This window comes from Hyperolius riggenbachi, chromosome 11, assembly GCF_040937935.1.
Source record: "Hyperolius riggenbachi isolate aHypRig1 chromosome 11, aHypRig1.pri, whole genome shotgun sequence".
Classification (NCBI taxonomy): domain Eukaryota; kingdom Metazoa; phylum Chordata; class Amphibia; order Anura; family Hyperoliidae; genus Hyperolius; species Hyperolius riggenbachi.
Window position 1 is genome coordinate 98,543,142 of NC_090656.1, and position 19,593 is coordinate 98,562,734.

At 38.9% G+C, this 19,593-nt stretch overlaps 22 non-coding genes across 22 annotated transcripts; all 22 read left to right on the plus strand.

The window, feature by feature from the left end:
* The first annotated feature begins 185 nt into the window (after window positions 1-185).
* TRNAI-AAU (transfer RNA isoleucine (anticodon AAU)) lies at window positions 186-259 on the plus strand. The gene has a single exon. It is a non-coding gene; the product is annotated as a tRNA-Ile (tRNA).
* Window positions 260-744: 485 nt separating this feature from the next.
* TRNAT-AGU (transfer RNA threonine (anticodon AGU)) lies at window positions 745-818 on the plus strand. Its single transcript has one exon. It is a non-coding gene; the product is annotated as a tRNA-Thr (tRNA).
* Window positions 819-1,440: 622 nt separating this feature from the next.
* TRNAT-AGU (transfer RNA threonine (anticodon AGU)) lies at window positions 1,441-1,514 on the plus strand. Its single transcript has one exon. It is a non-coding gene; the product is annotated as a tRNA-Thr (tRNA).
* A 621-nt stretch (window positions 1,515-2,135) lies between these two features.
* On the plus strand, window positions 2,136-2,209 carry TRNAT-AGU (transfer RNA threonine (anticodon AGU)). The gene has a single exon. It is a non-coding gene; the product is annotated as a tRNA-Thr (tRNA).
* A 621-nt stretch (window positions 2,210-2,830) lies between these two features.
* Window positions 2,831-2,904, plus strand: TRNAI-AAU (transfer RNA isoleucine (anticodon AAU)). The gene has a single exon. It is a non-coding gene; the product is annotated as a tRNA-Ile (tRNA).
* Window positions 2,905-3,387: 483 nt separating this feature from the next.
* Window positions 3,388-3,461, plus strand: TRNAT-AGU (transfer RNA threonine (anticodon AGU)). The gene has a single exon. It is a non-coding gene; the product is annotated as a tRNA-Thr (tRNA).
* A 621-nt stretch (window positions 3,462-4,082) lies between these two features.
* On the plus strand, window positions 4,083-4,156 carry TRNAI-AAU (transfer RNA isoleucine (anticodon AAU)). Its single transcript has one exon. It is a non-coding gene; the product is annotated as a tRNA-Ile (tRNA).
* Window positions 4,157-4,641: 485 nt separating this feature from the next.
* TRNAT-AGU (transfer RNA threonine (anticodon AGU)) lies at window positions 4,642-4,715 on the plus strand. The gene has a single exon. It is a non-coding gene; the product is annotated as a tRNA-Thr (tRNA).
* A 1,317-nt stretch (window positions 4,716-6,032) lies between these two features.
* On the plus strand, window positions 6,033-6,106 carry TRNAT-AGU (transfer RNA threonine (anticodon AGU)). The gene has a single exon. It is a non-coding gene; the product is annotated as a tRNA-Thr (tRNA).
* A 621-nt stretch (window positions 6,107-6,727) lies between these two features.
* Window positions 6,728-6,801, plus strand: TRNAT-AGU (transfer RNA threonine (anticodon AGU)). The gene has a single exon. It is a non-coding gene; the product is annotated as a tRNA-Thr (tRNA).
* Window positions 6,802-7,423: 622 nt separating this feature from the next.
* Window positions 7,424-7,497, plus strand: TRNAT-AGU (transfer RNA threonine (anticodon AGU)). The gene has a single exon. It is a non-coding gene; the product is annotated as a tRNA-Thr (tRNA).
* A 1,316-nt stretch (window positions 7,498-8,813) lies between these two features.
* On the plus strand, window positions 8,814-8,887 carry TRNAT-AGU (transfer RNA threonine (anticodon AGU)). The gene has a single exon. It is a non-coding gene; the product is annotated as a tRNA-Thr (tRNA).
* A 1,316-nt stretch (window positions 8,888-10,203) lies between these two features.
* On the plus strand, window positions 10,204-10,277 carry TRNAT-AGU (transfer RNA threonine (anticodon AGU)). Its single transcript has one exon. It is a non-coding gene; the product is annotated as a tRNA-Thr (tRNA).
* A 620-nt stretch (window positions 10,278-10,897) lies between these two features.
* Window positions 10,898-10,971, plus strand: TRNAT-AGU (transfer RNA threonine (anticodon AGU)). Its single transcript has one exon. It is a non-coding gene; the product is annotated as a tRNA-Thr (tRNA).
* Window positions 10,972-11,593: 622 nt separating this feature from the next.
* TRNAT-AGU (transfer RNA threonine (anticodon AGU)) lies at window positions 11,594-11,667 on the plus strand. The gene has a single exon. It is a non-coding gene; the product is annotated as a tRNA-Thr (tRNA).
* Window positions 11,668-12,288: 621 nt separating this feature from the next.
* Window positions 12,289-12,362, plus strand: TRNAT-AGU (transfer RNA threonine (anticodon AGU)). Its single transcript has one exon. It is a non-coding gene; the product is annotated as a tRNA-Thr (tRNA).
* A 622-nt stretch (window positions 12,363-12,984) lies between these two features.
* On the plus strand, window positions 12,985-13,058 carry TRNAT-AGU (transfer RNA threonine (anticodon AGU)). The gene has a single exon. It is a non-coding gene; the product is annotated as a tRNA-Thr (tRNA).
* A 619-nt stretch (window positions 13,059-13,677) lies between these two features.
* Window positions 13,678-13,751, plus strand: TRNAT-AGU (transfer RNA threonine (anticodon AGU)). Its single transcript has one exon. It is a non-coding gene; the product is annotated as a tRNA-Thr (tRNA).
* Window positions 13,752-15,764: 2,013 nt separating this feature from the next.
* On the plus strand, window positions 15,765-15,838 carry TRNAT-AGU (transfer RNA threonine (anticodon AGU)). The gene has a single exon. It is a non-coding gene; the product is annotated as a tRNA-Thr (tRNA).
* Window positions 15,839-16,458: 620 nt separating this feature from the next.
* TRNAI-AAU (transfer RNA isoleucine (anticodon AAU)) lies at window positions 16,459-16,532 on the plus strand. Its single transcript has one exon. It is a non-coding gene; the product is annotated as a tRNA-Ile (tRNA).
* A 1,316-nt stretch (window positions 16,533-17,848) lies between these two features.
* Window positions 17,849-17,922, plus strand: TRNAT-AGU (transfer RNA threonine (anticodon AGU)). The gene has a single exon. It is a non-coding gene; the product is annotated as a tRNA-Thr (tRNA).
* Window positions 17,923-19,238: 1,316 nt separating this feature from the next.
* Window positions 19,239-19,312, plus strand: TRNAT-AGU (transfer RNA threonine (anticodon AGU)). Its single transcript has one exon. It is a non-coding gene; the product is annotated as a tRNA-Thr (tRNA).
* Window positions 19,313-19,593: the final 281 nt, after the last annotated feature.

The window sequence follows — 19,593 nt, forward strand, 5'->3', positions numbered from 1 at the left end:
TCTTTTCAACAATTTTGTCCTAAAAGTTTTCCATTCCCTTTTAGGTGGACTATGTGTATACTCTTAGGCAGGGAAAAGTAGGCCTGAAAAACTATTGAAAAAAAAATGTTAAAAAACTGAGAATGCAAATGCAAAGAAAAAAGAGTGCTGTGCCACAATAACCAATAACTGTATTGCAGCATGTGGGCGCTGTGGTTTAGTTGGTTAAAGCGCCTGTCTAATAAACAGGAGATCCTGAGTTCAACTCTCAGCAGTGCCTTTGCTCATCTTATTATCACCAAGTCATTGATATACTACCTTCCATCTCTGACAATAGGTAAAGGTCACTAACAAGTCTTTTGGGATGCTATGCTCAACATGGATGGGAGCTTAACCCACACTTGCCTAGCCAAAACTTCTTCAAGTAAAATTGCTGCTTCTACAATAAGAAACATTGTATAAAACTTAATTACTAAGCTACAGCACCTACATGAAATATAATAGTGACTGGCTTCTGTGGCACAAAACTCATTGGTTTTGCCACAGCTTTCATTATCATATTTTGGAAGTTGCACAACATTCTTTTCAACAATTTTGTCCTAAAAGTTTTCCATTCCCTTTTAGGTGGACTATGTGTATACTCTTAGGCAGGGAAAAGTAGGCCTGAAAAACTATTGAAAAAAAAATGTTAAAAAACTGAGAATGCAAATGCAAAGAAAAAAGAGTGCTGTGCCACAATAACCAATAACTGTATTGCAGCATGTGGGCGCTGTGGCTTAGTTGGTTAAAGCGCCTGTCTAGTAAACAGGAGATCCTGAGTTCAACTCTCAGCAGTGCCTTTGCTCATCTTATTATCACCAAGTCATTGCCTGCTGTTTACATCCCAGATTTTCGGAATCACGTCTTAGAGCTTCACCCATATTTGCTCACAGGAAACTTGCATTCGCTATGCCCACTGTTTCCACCACATCTGAACAAAGACATTTTCTTATCAGTTTGGTTTGATGTACTACCTTCCATCTCTGACAATAGGTAAAGGTCACTAACAAATCGTTTGGGATGCTATGCTCAACATGGATGGGAGCTTAACCCGCACTTGCCTAGCCAAAACTTCTTCAAGTAAAATTGCTGCTTCTACAATAAGAAACATTGTATAAAACTTAATTACTAAGCCACAGCACCTACATGAAATATAATAGTGACTGGCTTCTGTGGCACAAAACTCATTGGTTTTGCCACAGCTTTCATTATCATATTTTGGAAGTTGCACAACATTCTTTTCAACAATTTTGTCCTAAAAGTTTTCCATTCCCTTTTAGGTGGACTATGTGTATACTCTTAGGCAGGGAAAAGTAGGCCTGAAAAACTATTGAAAAAAAAAATGTTAAAAAACTGAGAATGCAAATGCAAAGAAAAAAGAGTGCTGTGCCACAATAACCAATAACTGTATTGCAGCATGTGGGCGCTGTGGCTTAGTTGGTTAAAGCACCTGTCTAGTAAACAGGAGATCCTGAGTTCAACTCTCAGCAGTGCCTTTGCTCATCTTATTATCACCAAGTCATTGCCTGCTGTTTACATCCCAGATTTTCGGAATCACGTCTTAGAGCTTCACCCATATTTGCTCACAGGAAACTTGCATTCGCTATGCCCACTGTTTCCACCACATCTGAACAAAGACATTTTCTTATCAGTTTGGTTTGATGTACTACCTTCCATCTCTGACAATAGGTAAAGGTCACTAACAAGTCTTTTGGGATGCTATGCTCAACATGGATGGGAGCTTAACCCGCACTTGCCTAGCCAAAACTTCTTCAAGTAAAATTGCTGCTTCTACAATAAGAAACATTGTATAAAACTTAATTACTAAGCCACAGCACCTACATGAAATATAATAGTGACTGGCTTCTGTGGCACAAAACTCATTGGTTTTGCCACAGCTTTCATTATCATATTTTGGAAGTTGCACAACATTCTTTTCAACAATTTTGTCCTAAAAGTTTTCCATTCCCTTTTAGGTGGACTATGTGTATACTCTTAGGCAGGGAAAAGTAGGCCTGAAAAACTATTGAAAAAAAAATGTTAAAAAACTGAGAATGCAAATGCAAAGAAAAAAGAGTGCTGTGCCACAATAACCAATAACTGTATAGCAGCATGTGGGCGCTGTGGCTTAGTTGGTTAAAGCGCCTGTCTAGTAAACAGGAGATCTTGAGTTCAACTCTCAGCAGTGCCTTTGCTCATCTTATTATCACCAAGTCATTGCCTGCTGTTTACATCCCAGATTTTCGGAATCACGTCTTAGAGCTTCACCCATATTTGTTCACAGGAAACTTGCATTCGCTATGCCCACTGTTTCCACCACATCTGAACAAAGACATTTTCTTATCAGTTTGGTTTGATGTACTACCTTCCATCTCTGACAATAGGTAAAGGTCACTAACAAATCTTTTGGGATGCTATGCTCAACATGGATGGGAGCTTAACCCGCACTTGCCTAGCCAAAACTTCTTCAAGTAAAATTGCTGCTTCTACAATAAGAAACATTGTATAAAACTTAATTACTAAGCCACAGCACCTACATGAAATATAATAGTGACTGGCTTCTGTGGCACAAAACTCATTGGTTTTGCCACAGCTTTCATTATCATATTTTGGAAGTTGCACAACATTCTTTTCAACAATTTTGTCCTAAAAGTTTTCCATTCCCTTTTAGGTGGACTATGTGTATACTCTTAGGCAGGGAAAAGTAGGCCTGAAAAACTATTGAAAAAAAAATGTTAAAAAACTGAGAATGCAAATGCAAAGAAAAAAGAGTGCTGTGCCACAATAACCAATAACTGTATTGCAGCATGTGGGCGCTGTGGCTTAGTTGGTTAAAGCGCCTGTCTAATAAACAGGAGATCCTGAGTTCAACTCTCAGCAGTGCCTTTGCTCATCTTATTATCACCAAGTCATTGATATACTACCTTCCATCTCTGACAATAGGTAAAGGTCACTAACAAGTCTTTTGGGATGCTATGCTCAACATGGATGGGAGCTTAACCCACACTTGCCTAGCCAAAACTTCTTCAAGTAAAATTGCTGCTTCTACAATAAGAAACATTGTATAAAACTTAATTACTAAGCCACAGCACCTACATGAAATATAATAGTGACTGGCTTCTGTGGCACAAAACTCATTGGTTTTGCCACAGCTTTCATTATCATATTTTGGAAGTTGCACAACATTCTTTTCAACAATTTTGTCCTAAAAGTTTTCCATTCCCTTTTAGGTGGACTATGTGTATACTCTTAGGCAGGGAAAAGTAGGCCTGAAAAACTATTGAAAAAAAATGTTAAAAACTGAGAATGCAAATGCAAAGAAAAAAGAGTGCTGTGCCACAATAACCAATAACTGAATTGCAGCATGTGGGCGCTGTGGCTTAGTTGGTTAAAACGCCTGTCTAGTAAACAGGAGATCCTGAGTTCAACTCTCAGCAGTGCCTTTGCTCATCTTATTATCACCAAGTCATTGCCTGCTGTTTACATCCCAGATTTTCGGAATCACGTCTTAGAGCTTCACCCATATTTGTTCACAGGAAACTTGCATTCGCTATGCCCACTGTTTCCACCACATCTGAACAAAGACATTTTCTTATCAGTTTGGTTTGATGTACTACCTTCCATCTCTGACAATAGGTAAAGGTCACTAACAAATCTTTTGGGATGCTATGCTCAACATGGATGGGAGCTTAACCCGCACTTGCCTAGCCAAAACTTCTTCAAGTAAAATTGCTGCTTCTACAATAAGAAACATTGTATAAAACTTAATTACTAAGCCACAGCACCTACATGAAATATAATAGTGACTGGCTTCTGTGGCACAAAACTCATTGGTTTTGCCACAGCTTTCATTATCATATTTTGGAAGTTGCACAACATTCTTTTCAACAATTTTGTCCTAAAAGTTTTCCATTCCCTTTTAGGTGGACTATGTGTATACTCTTAGGCAGGGAAAAGTAGGCCTGAAAAACTATTGAAAAAAAAATGTTAAAAAACTGAGAATGCAAATGCAAAGAAAAAAGAGTGCTGTGCCACAATAACCAATAACTGTATTGCAGCATGTGGGCGCTGTGGCTTAGTTGGTTAAAGCGCCTGTCTAATAAACAGGAGATCCTGAGTTCAACTCTCAGCAGTGCCTTTGCTCATCTTATTATCACCAAGTCATTGATATACTACCTTCCATCTCTGACAATAGGTAAAGGTCACTAACAAGTCTTTTGGGATGCTATGCTCAACATGGATGGGAGCTTAACCCACACTTGCCTAGCCAAAACTTCTTCAAGTAAAATTGCTGCTTCTACAATAAGAAACATTGTATAAAACTTAATTACTAAGCTACAGCACCTACATGAAATATAATAGTGACTGGCTTCTGTGGCACAAAACTCATTGGTTTTGCCACAGCTTTCATTATCATATTTTGGAAGTTGCACAACATTCTTTTCAACAATTTTGTCCTAAAAGTTTTCCATTCCCTTTTAGGTGGACTATGTGTATACTCTTAGGCAGGGAAAAGTAGGCCTGAAAAACTATTGAAAAAAAAATGTTAAAAAACTGAGAATGCAAATGCAAAGAAAAAAGAGTGCTGTGCCACAATAACCAATAACTGTATTGCAGCATGTGGGCGCTGTGGCTTAGTTGGTTAAAGCGCCTGTCTAGTAAACAGGAGATCCTGAGTTCAACTCTCAGCAGTGCCTTTGCTCATCTTATTATCACCAAGTCATTGCCTGCTGTTTACATCCCAGATTTTCGGAATCACGTCTTAGAGCTTCACCCATATTTGCTCACAGGAAACTTGCATTCGCTATGCCCACTGTTTCCACCACATCTGAACAAAGACATTTTCTTATCAGTTTGGTTTGATGTACTACCTTCCATCTCTGACAATAGGTAAAGGTCACTAACAAATCGTTTGGGATGCTATGCTCAACATGGATGGGAGCTTAACCCGCACTTGCCTAGCCAAAACTTCTTCAAGTAAAATTGCTGCTTCTACAATAAGAAACATTGTATAAAACTTAATTACTAAGCCACAGCACCTACATGAAATATAATAGTGACTGGCTTCTGTGGCACAAAACTCATTGGTTTTGCCACAGCTTTCATTATCATATTTTGGAAGTTGCACAACATTCTTTTCAACAATTTTGTCCTAAAAGTTTTCCATTCCCTTTTAGGTGGACTATGTGTATACTCTTAGGCAGGGAAAAGTAGGCCTGAAAAACTATTGAAAAAAAAATGTTAAAAAACTGAGAATGCAAATGCAAAGAAAAAAGAGTGCTGTGCCACAATAACCAATAACTGTATAGCAGCATGTGGGCGCTGTGGCTAAGTTGGTTAAAGCGCCTGTCTTGTAAACAGGAGATCCTGAGTTCAACTCTCAGCAGTGCCTTTGCTCATCTTATTATCACCAAGTCATTGCCTGCTGTGTACATCTCAGATTTTCGGAATCACGTCTTAGAGCTTCACCCATATTTGCTCACAGGAAACTTGCATTCGCTATGCCCACTGTTTCCACCACATCTGAACAAAGACATTTTCTTATCAGTTTGGTTTGATGTACTACCTTCCATCTCTGACAATAGGTAAAGGTCACTAACAAATCTTTTGGGATGCTATGCTCAACATGGATGGGAGCTTAACCCGCACTTGCCTAGCCAAAACTTCTTCAAGTAAAATTGCTGCTTCTACAATAAGAAACATTGTATAAAACTTAATTACTAAGCCACAGCACCTACATGAAATATAATAGTGACTGGCTTCTGTGGCACAAAACTCATTGGTTTTGCCACAGCTTTCATTATCATATTTTGGAAGTTGCACAACATTCTTTTCAACAATTTTGTCCTAAAAGTTTTCCATTCCCTTTTAGGTGGACTATGTGTATACTCTTAGGCAGGGAAAAGTAGGCCTGAAAAACTATTGAAAAAAAAAATGTTAAAAAACTGAGAATGCAAATGCAAAGAAAAAAGAGTGCTGTGCCACAATAACCAATAACTGTATTGCAGCATGTGGGCGCTGTGGCTTAGTTGGTTAAAGCGCCTGTCTAGTAAACAGGAGATCCTGAGTTCAACTCTCAGCAGTGCCTTTGCTCATCTTATTATCACCAAGTCATTGCCTGCTGTTTACATCCCAGATTTTCGGAATCAGGTCTTAGAGCTTCACCCATATTTGCTCACAGGAAACTTGCATTCGCTATGCCCACTGTTTCCACCACATCTGAACAAAGACATTTTCTTATCAGTTTGGTTTGATGTACTACCTTCCATCTCTGACAATAGGTAAAGGTCACTAACAAATCGTTTGGGATGCTATGCTCAACATGGATGGGAGCTTAACCCGCACTTGCCTAGCCAAAACTTCTTCAAGTAAAATTGCTGCTTCTACAATAAGAAACATTGTATAAAACTTAATTACTAAGCCACAGCACCTACATGAAATATAATAGTGACTGGCTTCTGTGGCACAAAACTCATTGGTTTTGCCACAGCTTTCATTATCATATTTTGGAAGTTGCACAACATTCTTTTCAACAATTTTGTCCTAAAAGTTTTCCATTCCCTTTTAGGTGGACTATGTGTATACTCTTAGGCAGGGAAAAGTAGGCCTGAAAAACTATTGAAAAAAAAATGTTAAAAAACTGAGAATGCAAATGCAAAGAAAAAAGAGTGCTGTGCCACAATAACCAATAACTGTATAGCAGCATGTGGGCGCTGTGGCTTAGTTGGTTAAAGCGCCTGTCTAGTAAACAGGAGATCCTGAGTTCAACTCTCAGCAGTGCCTTTGCTCATCTTATTATCACCAAGTCATTGCCTGCTGTTTACATCCCAGATTTTCGGAATCACGTCTTAGAGCTTCACCCATATTTGCTCACAGGAAACTTGCATTCGCTATGCCCACTGTTTCCACCACATCTGAACAAAGACATTTTCTTATCAGTTTGGTTTGATGTACTACCTTCCATCTCTGACAATAGGTAAAGGTCACTAACAAATCTTTTGGGATGCTATGCTCAACATGGATGGGAGCTTAACCCGCACTTGCCTAGCCAAAACTTCTTCAAGTAAAATTGCTGCTTCTACAATAAGAAACATTGTATAAAACTTAATTACTAAGCCACAGCACCTACATGAAATATAATAGTGACTGGCTTCTGTGGCACAAAACTCATTGGTTTTGCCACAGCTTTCATTATCATATTTTGGAAGTTGCACAACATTCTTTTCAACAATTTTGTCCTAAAAGTTTTCCATTCCCTTTTAGGTGGACTATGTGTATACTCTTAGGCAGGGAAAAGTAGGCCTGAAAAACTATTGAAAAAAAAAATGTTAAAAAACTGAGAATGCAAATGCAAAGAAAAAAGAGTGCTGTGCCACAATAACCAATAACTGTATTGCAGCATGTGGGCGCTGTGGCTTAGTTGGTTAAAGCACCTGTCTAGTAAACAGGAGATCCTGAGTTCAACTCTCAGCAGTGCCTTTGCTCATCTTATTATCACCAAGTCATTGCCTGCTGTTTACATCCCAGATTTTCGGAATCACGTCTTAGAGCTTCACCCATATTTGCTCACAGGAAACTTGCATTCGCTATGCCCACTGTTTCCACCACATCTGAACAAAGACATTTTCTTATCAGTTTGGTCTGATGTACTACCTTCCATCTCTGACAATAGGTAAAGGTCACTAACAAGTCTTTTGGGATGCTATGCTCAACATGGATGGGAGCTTAACCCGCACTTGCCTAGCCAAAACTTCTTCAAGTAAAATTGCTGCTTCTACAATAAGAAACATTGTATAAAACTTAATTACTAAGCCACAGCACCTACATGAAATATAATAGTGACTGGCTTCTGTGGCACAAAACTCATTGGTTTTGCCACAGCTTTCATTATCATATTTTGGAAGTTGCACAACATTCTTTTCAACAATTTTGTCCTAAAAGTTTTCCATTCCCTTTTAGGTGGACTATGTGTATACTCTTAGGCAGGGAAAAGTAGGCCTGAAAAACTATTGAAAAAAAAATGTTAAAAAACTGAGAATGCAAATGCAAAGAAAAAAGAGTGCTGTGCCACAATAACCAATAACTGTATTTGCATGCATGTGGGCGCTGTGGCTTAGTTGGTTAACGCGCCTGTCTAGTAAACAAGAGATCCTGAGTTTAAGTCTCAGCAGTGCCTTTGCTCATCTTATTATCACCAAGTCATTGCCTGCTGTTTACATCCCAGATTTTCGGGATCACGTCTTTGAGCTTCACCCATATTTGCTCACAGGAAACTTGCATTCCTTATGCCCACTGTTTCCACCACATCTGAACAAAGACATTTTCTTAGCAGTTTGGTTTGATGTACTACCTTCCATCTCTGACAATAGGTAAAGGTCACTAACAAGTCTTTTGGGATGCTATGCTCAACATGGATGGGAGCTTAACCCACACTTGCCTAGCCAAAACTTCTTCAAGTAAAATTGCTGCTTCTACAATAAGAAACATTGTATAAAACTTAATTACTAAGCCACAGCACCTACATGAAATATAATAGTGACTGGCTTCTGTGGCACAAAACTCATTGGTTTTGCCACAGCTTTCATTATCATATTTTGGAAGTTGCACAACATTCTTTTCAACAATTTTGTCCTAAAAGTTTTCCATTCCCTTTTAGGTGGACTATGTGTATACTCTTAGGCAGGGAAAAGTAGGCCTGAAAAACTATTGAAAAAAAATGTTAAAAACTGAGAATGCAAATGCAAAGAAAAAAGAGTGCTGTGCCACAATAACCAATAAATGAATTGCAGCATGTGGGCGCTGTGGCTTAGTTGGTTAAAACGCCTGTCTAGTAAACAGGAGATCCTGAGTTCAACTCTCAGCAGTGCCTTTGCTCATCTTATTATCACCAAGTCATTGCCTGCTGTTTACATCCCAGATTTTCGGAATCACGTCTTAGAGCTTCACCCATATTTGCTCACAGGAAACTTGCATTCGCTATGCCCACTGTTTCCACCACATCTGAACAAAGACATTTTCTTATCAGTTTGGTTTGATGTACTACCTTCCATCTCTGACAATAGGTAAAGGTCACTAACAAGTCTTTTGGGATGCTATGCTCAACATGGATGGGAGCTTAACCCGCACTTGCCTAGCCAAAACTTCTTCAAGTAAAATTGCTGCTTCTACAATAAGAAACATTGTATAAAACTTAATTACTAAGCCACAGCACCTACATGAAATATAATAGTGACTGGCTTCTGTGGCACAAAACTCATTGGTTTTGCCACAGCTTTCATTATCATATTTTGGAAGTTGCACAACATTCTTTTCAACAATTTTGTCCTAAAAGTTTTCCATTCCCTTTTAGGTGGACTATGTGTATACTCTTAGGCAGGGAAAAGTAGGCCTGAAAAACTATTGAAAAAAAAATGTTAAAAAACTGAGAATGCAAATGCAAAGAAAAAAGAGTGCTGTGCCACAATAACCAATAACTGTATTTGCATGCATGTGGGCGCTGTGGCTTAGTTGGTTATCGCGCCTGTCTAGTAAACAAGAGATCCTGAGTTTAAGTCTCAGCAGTGCCTTTGCTCATCTTATTATCACCAAGTCATTGCCTGCTGTTTACATCCCAGATTTTCGGGATCACGTCTTTGAGCTTCACCCATATTTGCTCACAGGAAACTTGCATTCCTTATGCCCACTGTTTCCACCACATCTGAACAAAGACATTTTCTTAGCAGTTTGGTTTGATGTACTACCTTCCATCTCTGACAATAGGTAAAGGTCACTAACAAGTCTTTTGGGATGCTATGCTCAACATGGATGGGAGCTTAACCCACACTTGCCTAGCCAAAACTTCTTCAAGTAAAATTGCTGCTTCTACAATAAGAAACATTGTATAAAACTTAATTACTAAGCCACAGCACCTACATGAAATATAATAGTGACTGGCTTCTGTGGCACAAAACTCATTGGTTTTGCCACAGCTTTCATTATCATATTTTGGAAGTTGCACAACATTCTTTTCAACAATTTTGTCCTAAAAGTTTTCCATTCCCTTTTAGGTGGACTATGTGTATACTCTTAGGCAAGGAAAAGTAGGCCTGAAAAACTATTGAAAAAAAATGTTAAAAACTGAGAATGCAAATGCAAAGAAAAAAGAGTGCTGTGCCACAATAACCAATAACTGAATTGCAGCATGTGGGCGCTGTGGCTTAGTTGGTTAAAACGCCTGTCTAGTAAACAGGAGATCCTGAGTTCAACTCTCAGCAGTGCCTTTGCTCATCTTATTATCACCAAGTCATTGCCTGCTGTTTACATCCCAGATTTTCGGGATCACGTCTTTGAGCTTCACCCATATTTGCTCACAGGAAACTTGCATTCCCTATGCCCACTGTTTCCACCACATCTGAACAAAGACATTTTCTTATCAGTTTGGTTTGATGTACTACCTTCCATCTCTGACAATAGGTAAAGGTCACTAACAAGTCTTTTGGGATGCTATGCTCAATATGGATGGGAGCTTAACCCGCACTTGCCTAGCCAAAACTTCTTCAAGTAAAATTGCTGCTTCTACAATAAGAAACATTGTATAAAACTTAATTACTAAGCCACAGCACCTACATGAAATATAATAGTGACTGGCTTCTGTGGCGCAAAACTCATTGGTTTTGCCACAGCTTTCATTATCATATTTTGGAAGTTGCACAACATTCTTTTCAACAATTTTGTCCTAAAAGTTTTCCATTCCCTTTTAGGTGGACTATGTGTATACTCTTAGGCAGGGAAAAGTAGGCCTGAAAAACTATTGAAAAAAAATGTTAAAAAACTGAGAATGCAAATGCAAAGAAAAAAGAGTGCTGTGCCACAATAACCAATAACTGTATAGCAGCATGTGGGCGCTGTGGCTTAGTTGGTTAAAGCGCCTGTCTAGTACACAGGAGATCCTGAGTTCAACTCTCAGCAGTGCCTTTGCTCATCTTATTATCACCAAGTCATTGCCTGCTGTTTACATCCCAGATTTTCGGAATCACGTCTTAGAGCTTCACCCATATTTGCTCACAGGAAACTTGCATTCGCTATGCCCACTGTTTCCACCACATCTGAACAAAGACATTTTCTTATCAGTTTGGTTTGATGTACTACCTTCCATCTCTGACAATAGGTAAAGGTCACTAACAAGTCTTTTGGGATGCTATGCTCAACATGGATGGGAGCTTAACCCGCACTTGCCTAGCCAAAACTTCTTCAAGTAAAATTGCTGCTTCTACAATAAGAAACATTGTATAAAACTTAATTACTAAGCCACAGCACCTACATGAAATATAATAGTGACTGGCTTCTGTGGCACAAAACTCATTGGTTTTGCCACAGCTTTCATTATCATATTTTGGAAGTTGCACAACATTCTTTTCAACAATTTTGTCCTAAAAGTTTTCCATTCCCTTTTAGGTGGACTATGTGTATACTCTTAGGCAGGGAAAAGTAGGCCTGAAAAACTATTGAAAAAAAAAATGTTAAAAAACTGAGAATGCAAATGCAAAGAAAAAAGAGTGCTGTGCCACAATAACCAATAACTGTATTGCAGCATGTGGGCGCTGTGGCTTAGTTGGTTAAAGCGCCTGTCTAGTAAACAGGAGATCCTGAGTTCAACTCTCAGCAGTGCCTTTGCTCATCTTATTATCACCAAGTCATTGCCTGCTGTTTACATCCCAGATTTTCGGAATCACGTCTTAGAGCTTCACCCATATTTGCTCACAGGAAACTTGCATTCGCTATGCCCACTGTTTCCACCACATCTGAACAAAGACATTTTCTTATCAGTTTGGTTTGATGTACTACCTTCCATCTCTGACAATAGGTAAAGGTCACTAACAAATCGTTTGGGATGCTATGCTCAACATGGATGGGAGCTTAACCCGCACTTGCCTAGCCAAAACTTCTTCAAGTAAAATTGCTGCTTCTACAATAAGAAACATTGTATAAAACTTAATTACTAAGCCACAGCACCTACATGAAATATAATAGTGACTGGCTTCTGTGGCACAAAACTCATTGGTTTTGCCACAGCTTTCATTATCATATTTTGGAAGTTGCACAACATTCTTTTCAACAATTTTGTCCTAAAAGTTTTCCATTCCCTTTTAGGTGGACTATGTGTATACTCTTAGGCAGGGAAAAGTAGGCCTGAAAAACTATTGAAAAAAAAATGTTAAAAAACTGAGAATGCAAATGCAAAGAAAAAAGAGTGCTGTGCCACAATAACCAATAACTGTATAGCAGCATGTGGGCGCTGTGGCTTAGTTGGTTAAAGCGCCTGTCTAGTAAACAGGAGATCCTGAGTTCAACTCTCAGCAGTGCCTTTGCTCATCTTATTATCACCAAGTCATTGCCTGCTGTTTACATCCCAGATTTTCGGAGTCACGTCTTAGAGCTTCACCCATATTTGCTCACAGGAAACTTGCATTCGCTATGCCCACTGTTTCCACCACATCTGAACAAAGACATTTTCTTATCAGTTTGGTTTGATGTACTACCTTCCATCTCTGACAATAGGTAAAGGTCACTAACAAATCTTTTGGGATGCTATGCTCAACATGGATGGGAGCTTAACCCGCACTTGCCTAGCCAAAACTTCTTCAAGTAAAATTGCTGCTTCTACAATAAGAAACATTGTATAAAACTTAATTACTAAGCCACAGCACCTACATGAAATATAATAGTGACTGGCTTCTGTGGCACAAAACTCATTGGTTTTGCCACAGCTTTCATTATCATATTTTGGAAGTTGCACAACATTCTTTTCAACAATTTTGTCCTAAAAGTTTTCCATTCCCTTTTAGGTGGACTATGTGTATACTCTTAGGCAGGGAAAAGTAGGCCTGAAAAACTATTGAAAAAAAAAATGTTAAAAAACTGAGAATGCAAATGCAAAGAAAAAAGAGTGCTGTGCCACAATAACCAATAACTGTATTGCAGCATGTGGGCGCTGTGGCTTAGTTGGTTAAAGCACCTGTCTAGTAAACAGGAGATCCTGAGTTCAACTCTCAGCAGTGCCTTTGCTCATCTTATTATCACCAAGTCATTGCCTGCTGTTTACATCCCAGATTTTCGGAATCACGTCTTAGAGCTTCACCCATATTTGCTCACAGGAAACTTGCATTCCTTATGCCCACTGTTTCCACCACATCTGAACAAAGACATTTTCTTAGCAGTTTGGTTTGATGTACTACCTTCCATCTCTGACAATAGGTAAAGGTCACTAACAAGTCTTTTGGGATGCTATGCTCAACATGGATGGGAGCTTAACCCACACTTGCCTAGCCAAAACTTCTTCAAGTAAAATTGCTGCTTCTACAATAAGAAACATTGTATAAAACTTAATTACTAAGCCACAGCACCTACATGAAATATAATAGTGACTGGCTTCTGTGGCACAAAACTCATTGGTTTTGCCACAGCTTTCATTATCATATTTTGGAAGTTGCACAACATTCTTTTCAACAATTTTGTCCTAAAAGTTTTCCATTCCCTTTTAGGTGGACTATGTGTATACTCTTAGGCAGGGAAAAGTAGGCCTGAAAAACTATTGAAAAAAAATGTTAAAAACTGAGAATGCAAATGCAAAGAAAAAAGAGTGCTGTGCCACAATAACCAATAACTGAATTGCAGCATGTGGGCGCTGTGGCTTAGTTGGTTAAAACGCCTGTCTAGTAAACAGGAGATCCTGAGTTCAACTCTCAGCAGTGCCTTTGCTCATCTTATTATCACCAAGTCATTGCCTGCTGTTTACATCCCAGATTTTCGGAATCACGTCTTAGAGCTTCACCCATATTTGCTCACAGGAAACTTGCATTCGCTATGCCCACTGTTTCCACCACATCTGAACAAAGACATTTTCTTATCAGTTTGGTTTGATGTACTACCTTCCATCTCTGACAATAGGTAAAGGTCACTAACAAGTCTTTTGGGATGCTATGCTCAACATGGATGGGAGCTTAACCCGCACTTGCCTAGCCAAAACTTCTTCAAGTAAAATTGCTGCTTCTACAATAAGAAACATTGTATAAAACTTAATTACTAAGCCACAGCACCTACATGAAATATAATAGTGACTGGCTTCTGTGGCACAAAACTCATTGGTTTTGCCACAGCTTTCATTATCATATTTTGGAAGTTGCACAACATTCTTTTCAACAATTTTGTCCTAAAAGTTTTCCATTCCCTTTTAGGTGGACTATGTGTATACTCTTAGGCAGGGAAAAGTAGGCCTGAAAAACTATTGAAAAAAAAATGTTAAAAAACTGAGAATGCAAATGCAAAGAAAAAAGAGTGCTGTGCCACAATAACCAATAACTGTATTTGCATGCATGTGGGCGCTGTGGCTTAGTTGGTTAACGCGCCTGTCTAGTAAACAAGAGATCCTGAGTTTAAGTCTCAGCAGTGCCTTTGCTCATCTTATTATCACCAAGTCATTGCCTGCTGTTTACATCCCAGATTTTCGGGATCACGTCTTTGAGCTTCACCCATATTTGCTCACAGGAAACTTGCATTCCTTATGCCCACTGTTTCCACCACATCTGAACAAAGACATTTTCTTAGCAGTTTGGTTTGATGTACTACCTTCCATCTCTGACAATAGGTAAAGGTCACTAACAAGTCTTTTGGGATGCTATGCTCAACATGGATGGGAGCTTAACCCACACTTGCCTAGCCAAAACTTCTTCAAGTAAAATTGCTGCTTCTACAATAAGAAACATTGTATAAAACTTAATTACTAAGCCACAGCACCTACATGAAATATAATAGTGACTGGCTTCTGTGGCACAAAACTCATTGGTTTTGCCACAGCTTTCATTATCATATTTTGGAAGTTGCACAACATTCTTTTCAACAATTTTGTCCTAAAAGTTTTCCATTCCCTTTTAGGTGGACTATGTGTATACTCTTAGGCAGGGAAAAGTAGGCCTGAAAAACTATTGAAAAAAAAATGTTAAAAAACTGAGAATGCAAATGCAAAGAAAAAAGAGTGCTGTGCCACAATAACCAATAACTGTATTTGCATGCATGTGGGCGCTGTGGCTTAGTTGGTTAACGCGCCTGTCTAGTAAACAAGAGATCCTGAGTTTAAGTCTCAGCAGTGCCTTTGCTCATCTTATTATCACCAAGTCATTGCCTGCTGTTTACATCCCAGATTTTCGGGATCACGTCTTTGAGCTTCACCCATATTTGCTCACAGGAAACTTGCATTCCTTATGCCCACTGTTTCCACCACATCTGAACAAAGACATTTTCTTAGCAGTTTGGTTTGATGTACTACCTTCCATCTCTGACAATAGGTAAAGGTCACTAACAAGTCTTTTGGGATGCTATGCTCAACATGGATGGGAGCTTAACCCACACTTGCCTAGCCAAAACTTCTTCAAGTAAAATTGCTGCTTCTACAATAAGAAACATTGTATAAAACTTAATTACTAAGCCACAGCACCTACATGAAATATAATAGTGACTGGCTTCTGTGGCACAAAACTCATTGGTTTTGCCACAGCTTTCATTATCATATTTTGGAAGTTGCACAACATTCTTTTCAACAATTTTGTCCTAAAAGTTTTCCATTCCCTTTTAGGTGGACTATGTGTATACTCTTAGGCAGGGAAAAGTAGGCCTGAAAAACTATTGAAAAAAAATGTTAAAAACTGAGAATGCAAATGCAAAGAAAAAAGAGTGCTGTGCCACAATAACCAATAACTGAATTGCAGCATGTGGGCGCTGTGGCTTAGTTGGTTAAAACGCCTGTCTAGTAAACAGGAGATCCTGAGTTCAACTCTCAGCAGTGCCTTTGCTCATCTTATTATCACCAAGTCATTGCCTGCTGTTTACATCCCAGATTTTCGGGATCACGTCTTTGAGCTTCACCCATATTTGCTCACAGGAAACTTGCATTCCCTATGCCCACTGTTTCCACCACATCTGAACAAAGACATTTTCTTATCAGTTTGGTTTGATGTACTACCTTCCATCTCTGACAATAGGTAAAGGTCACTAACAAGTCTTTTGGGATGCTATGCTCAATATGGATGGGAGCTTAACCCGCACTTGCCTAGCCAAAACTTCTTCAAGTAAAATTGCTGCTTCTACAATAAGAAACATTGTATAAAACTTAATTACTAAGCCACAGCACCTACATGAAATATAATAGTGACTGGCTTCTGTGGCGCAAAACTCATTGGTTTTGCCACAGCTTTCATTATCATATTTTGGAAGTTGCACAACATTCTTTTCAACAATTTTGTCCTAAAAGTTTTCCATTCCCTTTTAGGTGGACTATGTGTATACTCTTAGGCAGGGAAAAGTAGGCCTGAAAAACTATTGAAAAAAAATGTTAAAAAACTGAGAATGCAAATGCAAAGAAAAAAGAGTGCTGTGCCACAATAACCAATAACTGTATAGCAGCATGTGGGTGCTGTGGCTTAGTTGGTTAAAGCGCCTGTCTAATACACAGGAGATCCTGAGTTCAACTCTCAGCAGTGCCTTTGCTCATCTTATTATCACCAAGTCATTGCCTGCTGTTTATATCCCAGATTTTCGGAATCACGTCTTAGAGCTTCACCCATATTTGCTCACAGGAAACTTGCATTCGCTATGCCCACTGTTTCCACCACATCTGAACAAAGACATTTTCTTATCAGTTTGGTTTGATGTACTACCTTCCATCTCTGACAATAGGTAAAGGTCACTAACAAGTCTTTTGGGATGCTATGCTCAACATGGATGGGAGCTTAACCCGCACTTGCCTAGCCAAAACTTCTTCAAGTAAAATTGCTGCTTCTACAATAAGAAACATTGTATAAAACTTAATTACTAAGCCACAGCACCTACATGAAATATAATAGTGACTGGCTTCTGTGGCACAAAACTCATTGGTTTTGCCACAGCTTTCATTATCATATTTTGGAAGTTGCACAACATTCTTTTCAACAATTTTGTCCTAAAAGTTTTCCATTCCCTTTTAGGTGGACTATGTGTATACTCTTAGGCAGGGAAAAGTAGGCCTGAAAAACTATTGAAAAAAAAATGTTAAAAAACTGAGAATGCAAATGCAAAGAAAAAAGAGTGCTGTGCCACAATAACCAATAACTGTATTTGCATGCATGTGGGCGCTGTGGCTTAGTTGGTTAACGCGCCTGTCTAGTAAACAAGAGATCCTGAGTTTAAGTCTCAGCAGTGCCTTTGCTCATCTTATTATCACCAAGTCATTGCCTGCTGTTTACATCCCAGATTTTCGGGATCACGTCTTTGAGCTTCACCCATATTTGCTCACAGGAAACTTGCATTCCTTATGCCCACTGTTTCCACCACATCTGAACAAAGACATTTTCTTAGCAGTTTGGTTTGATGTACTACCTTCCATCTCTGACAATAGGTAAAGGTCACTAACAAGTCTTTTGGGATGCTATGCTCAACATGGATGGGAGCTTAACCCACACTTGCCTAGCCAAAACTTCTTCAAGTAAAATTGCTGCTTCTACAATAAGAAACATTGTATAAAACTTAATTACTAAGCCACAGCACCTACATGAAATATAATAGTGACTGGCTTCTGTGGCACAAAACTCATTGGTTTTGCCACAGCTTTCATTATCATATTTTGGAAGTTGCACAACATTCTTTTCAACAATTTTGTCCTAAAAGTTTTCCATTCCCTTTTAGGTGGACTATGTGTATACTCTTAGGCAGGGAAAAGTAGGCCTGAAAAACTATTGAAAAAAAATGTTAAAAACTGAGAATGCAAATGCAAAGAAAAAAGAGTGCTGTGCCACAATAACCAATAACTGAATTGCAGCATGTGGGCGCTGTGGCTTAGTTGGTTAAAACGCCTGTCTAGTAAACAGGAGATCCTGAGTTCAACTCTCAGCAGTGCCTTTGCTCGTCTTATTATCACCAAGTCATTGCCTGCTGTTTACATCCCAGATTTTCGGAATCACGTCTTAGAGCTTCACCCATATTTGCTCACAGGAAACTTGCATTCGCTATGCCCACTGTTTCCACCACATCTGAACAAAGACATTTTCTTATCAGTTTGGTTTGATGTACTACCTTCCATCTCTGACAATAGGTAAAGGTCACTAACAAGTCTTTTGGGATGCTATGCTCAACATGGATGGGAGCTTAACCCGCACTTGCCTAGCCAAAACTTCTTCAAGTAAAATTGCTGCTTCTACAATAAGAAACATTGTATAAAACTTAATTACTAAGCCACAGCACCTACATGAAATATAATAGTGACTGGCTTCTGTGGCACAAAACTCATTGGTTTTGCCACAGCTTTCATTATCATATTTTGGAAGTTGCACAACATTCTTTTCAACAATTTTGTCCTAAAAGTTTTCCATTCCCTTTTAGGTGGACTATGTGTATACTCTTAGGCAGGGAAAAGTAGGCCTGAAAAACTATTGAAAAAAAAATGTTAAAAAACTGAGAATGCAAATGCAAAGAAAAAAGAGTGCTGTGCCACAATAACCAATAACTGTATTTGCATGCATGTGGGCGCTGTGGCTTAGTTGGTTAACGCGCCTGTCTAGTAAACAAGAGATCCTGAGTTTAAGTCTCAGCAGTGCCTTTGCTCATCTTATTATCACCAAGTCATTGCCTGCTGTTTACATCCCAGATTTTCGGGATCACGTCTTTGAGCTTCACCCATATTTGCTCACAGGAAACTTGCATTCCTTATGCCCACTGTTTCCACCACATCTGAACAAAGACATTTTCTTAGCAGTTTGGTTTGATGTACTACCTTCCATCTCTGACAATAGGTAAAGGTCACTAACAAGTCTTTTGGGATGCTATGCTCAACATGGATGGGAGCTTAACCCACACTTGCCTAGCCAAAACTTCTTCAAGTAAAATTGCTGCTTCTACAATAAGAAACATTGTATAAAACTTAATTACTAAGCCACAGCACCTACATGAAATATAATAGTGACTGGCTTCTGTGGCACAAAACTCATTGGTTTTGCCACAGCTTTCATTATCATATTTTGGAAGTTGCACAACATTCTTTTCAACAATTTTGTCCTAAAAGTTTTCCATTCCCTTTTAGGTGGACTATGTGTATACTCTTAGGCAGGGAAAAGTAGGCCTGAAAAACTATTGAAAAAAAATGTTAAAAACTGAGAATGCAAATGCAAAGAAAAAAGAGTGCTGTGCCACAATAACCAATAACTGAATTGCAGCATGTGGGCGCTGTGGCTTAGTTGGTTAAAACGCCTGTCTAGTAAACAGGAGATCCTGAGTTCAACTCTCAGCAGTGCCTTTGCTCATCTTATTATCACCAAGTCATTGCCTGCTGTTTACATCCCAGATTTTCGGGATCACGTCTTTGAGCTTCACCCATATTTGCTCACAGGAAACTTGCATTCCCTATGCCCACTGTTTCCACCACATCTGAACAAAGACATTTTCTTATCAGTTTGGTTTGATGTACTACCTTCCATCTCTGACAATAGGTAAAGGTCACTAACAAGTCTTTTGGGATGCTATGCTCAATATGGATGGGAGCTTAACCCGCACTTGCCTAGCCAAAACTTCTTCAAG